Source organism: Wasmannia auropunctata, unplaced genomic scaffold, assembly GCF_000956235.1.
Source record: "Wasmannia auropunctata unplaced genomic scaffold, wasmannia.A_1.0 LD336004.1, whole genome shotgun sequence".
NCBI classification, from domain to species: Eukaryota; Metazoa; Arthropoda; class Insecta; order Hymenoptera; family Formicidae; genus Wasmannia; species Wasmannia auropunctata.
Window position 1 is genome coordinate 27,815 of NW_012026886.1, and position 3,625 is coordinate 31,439.

Sequence of the window (3,625 nt, forward strand, 5' to 3'; positions counted from 1 at the left end):
ATTCCTTGAATCTTGGAGATGAAAGGTTCTGGCGACCGTGAAACGGGGACATAGGCGGACGGGCAATCGAAAACCCGTTCGATCCCGCCGATAGGGCATAAATCGACAGTGAGACCCGGTCCATCCATCCGGTACTGGCCAAAGGCGAACGAGGTGAGCTGTCGGGACAACCGCAACCGACGGTGAAGAGAAATTCGGTCACAAATGAAAAGTCAGCCTACCAAGAAAATGAAAAAGATTTTGTTCATATATGAGGGCAAATGATGAAATTGACACGTTCTCAAAATATTTAAATTTAGAAAAAATCTAATTTATTTATAAACTTTTTGCAGATATTAAGCAAGACTTCAGCTAATCACGAAAAAATAGATTTTGCATCATACAATTATACAAATTTAAAAAAATTGACAAACTTCAAGGTCGTCATCTTATCTCCTTTTGCCTTTCATTTAATTTTAGATCATGTTTAATTTTTTTTCAGGGACAATGTAATGAGTAGAGACTCTTTTTGTGTCATTTATTTAATTATTACAAATGTACATAAGAACATGTGGATATACTAGTTTTGTTTTTTTAATATTTTTGGCTTCTACTGTGAGATCATTGTATTCGATCCAACTTCCAGATTGCCAACTGATCGCCGTATAATGTCCAATGCTATGTATTATTTCCATTCCTCGTGTTGACATTGGAGGTTTTTTGTAATCTATAATTTCAATTAATTGTAAATCATTTTCTTTACTTAACAAATTTATAATTACTTTTGGAATATCTTACAATTTTATTGGTTGACTTTTATTTTTAAAAGTACAAACGTCAAATAATACTATGAAACCTGAAAAAGATTTGAGAATATGTATGTGTACATATTGAACGATTTGTAATATATAATTAAAAATTAAATATATGCAGTTTTTGTAAGTTATATGTAAATAATGTTTAATTGTTTTTGGATATTATCTTAAGTATTCTATATGTATTACGTATAATGAGATATATATTATCAGAATTATAATATATATCGTAAATATAACTTTGTTTATTGTATTAAATCGTGAATATTTTTATTTTTTTTAAATTTATAGTAAACGTGCATAGATTATAATATAAAACATAATGTATAATGCAAAATTACTATTTTAATTCGTAATATAAAGCATTTTATTATTTATAAATTATCATAAGCGATAGAATATAATATTTTAGGATAAATTTTTCAATGACTGATTATGAGAAGCTGTTTATTATTATAAAAATATTGTAGGAAATATTGCAAGAAATATTATTATAAGTGTTAAATTGAAATAAGTGTAGTGATGGAATCTTTTAAATTAAGAATTGTTCTTTTCATATTATTTTTGTTTTTTATTATATAGTTTTATTATACATATATGTATATAATATTTTATTATATAATTTTATTATATATTTATTATATTTATTTTTTATTATATACATAAGATTTAATTTTTAATATATATTTTATAAATAATTAATGATAATCACAAATTTATTAGAATAGCGTTTGATCCAAAAAATAAATTAAATAAGATTAAAATCTTGATCCAAAAAGTGTCTTTAAACTTAAAACATAACATAATTTCATTTACCTATTTTGCAAAATGTTGTTTCAAAACCTGGACAATTCTTTTAACAACACTTTTTTTCCAGTTAATATAATGTTATCATTTATAACATTATAAAAATTATTTTCCAATATATTGGAATCGATTTGTGCAATATAGGTAGTTTTTTTTTCGAGTTGAACATCCCATATTGCAGACTGATAATTCCTCAAAACTTGATGTATTTTTGAAAAGTACACCAGCCAAATATCCAGCATTGGTTTGGCAATCAATTAATACACAAGTTTCAGAATGTGAGCCTTCAGTAAAAAAAATAGGCTTTAATATTTCTGCACGGAGCTTGTATGTGTGTGCCCTCATGCCTTTATTCAAAATATCAATAGCCATTTTAAATAATGGATTGCTCTCTGCTGCGCATATCTACGTAATAAAGTACATATATAAAGTACATATACATATATATAATAAATTAAAAAATATGTCTATATTCTAATAAAATTTGATTAATTACATCTCAATAATATCACAATCGAAAATAAACCATAAATATTATAAGTTGCCAAAGATTACAGTAGACATTATAGAAAAGTAGAATATAAACTGTTAAAATTTTTTATTTTTAATACATTTTATTCTAATTTTATACATTAATAATTATTTTATAATCATTTATACTTTTTATTTTGGGAAAAGACTTACTTAACTTAGACTTAGAATTACTTAAAATAATATACCTTGTTCGTAAAATGTTTGTAGTCTGATACAGCTACAAGCACAATTTGTAGAATGCTATCAAATGACGAGCGACAAATATTCGAATATTCGCGTTTGGTGTTCGTTGAGTGAAACATTGAACGTTGCTTTGTCGCTCGTCTACTGTTTCACTCGCGTCTCCACCGTGAGTCTCTCATCGTGATTCTTTAGTCTTACGCTCTAAACAGCATCAGTCGCAACTATCCAAAATGTATCGTAATAGAGGACGTTCGCCTAAAGTGCAAAGTAAAGATATTATTCATACTTTTTTAACATATATAAAAATCGGATCATAACATTGGACGATAAAATAGTATCTAAAGCGATGACGTAATTTTTCCGAAATATCTACTAATGCATTTTGTGATCGTTTAACACCTGGTTATTTATACACTATAGTATCATGTGATCAAATTGGCATGCGAGATAAACTTTTTGATAGTTCAAAAATGAATACGACAAACAGTTTCAATGTCAGTAATAAAAGTAATTTAAATATAAGTGATAGTACAATCGGTGAAAAATCTACAGAATCCATGAATGCAGAACCCATTAATTTTATAATAAGAATCTCAAAACATGAGTTTGAAGAGTTAATTGTTTATAAATCATACAAACGTATGCAGCGAAACAAAGTGCGAAACCGAATTTGGAAGACTCTTCGCCCAGAAATCTGGGAAGAATTCATAACAGATAAAATTTGGGATGCAATACATCTGAAATGTGGATTTCAGTTTCGAAACCATTACTTGTCCAATGTTAGTACATCTGGATACATAAATGGTAAATATAAATTTTTAATTATAAAGTTATTTTCTCTTAAATGTAGGTATATCTACATAAATCTTAAGTTGGAAGTAAGTACAATAGAAAAAGAAGATTTATATATTTGTTTTATACAATTATTAAAAATTGCAAACAAAGAATTTTGTTTTTACTATTAATTACATAAAAAATGATTTTTTTACTCAGGTACTTGCAAATGTGGTAGTAGTTTACGGTGTAATATAGAAGAAGATAATAATACAGAGGTTGTGCTTTTAAACTATAAAATATTTAAAGGCACTGGTAAATGTGCAGGTAAACGTTATTTAAAAAAACCGTTGAGAACAACAGTTGGAAAAGAATTACGTACTAAACCGATTGAAATATCAGTCAATCAATAGTCCTACTACTCTTGTCAGAGCGTAGTGACCTCTTCTCGTATTTCTACGATGTGCGCTATTTACACTTTTACGCAGATATACGGGACCTACATTTTAACGCCAGATCGGAAGAGCACACGT

The 3,625-nt window shown here is 27.4% G+C and overlaps 1 long non-coding RNA gene across 1 annotated transcript; it reads right to left on the reverse strand.

The window, feature by feature from the left end:
* Positions 1-516: 516 nt before the first annotated feature.
* On the reverse strand, positions 517-2,570 carry LOC105453097. The gene is made up of 4 exons (XR_974820.1): positions 2,321-2,570; positions 1,611-2,006; positions 778-835; positions 517-706 (listed from the first exon to the last, which is right to left on the reverse strand). It is a non-coding gene; the product is annotated as an uncharacterized LOC105453097 (long non-coding RNA).
* Between the last annotated feature and the right edge of the window lie 1,055 nt (positions 2,571-3,625).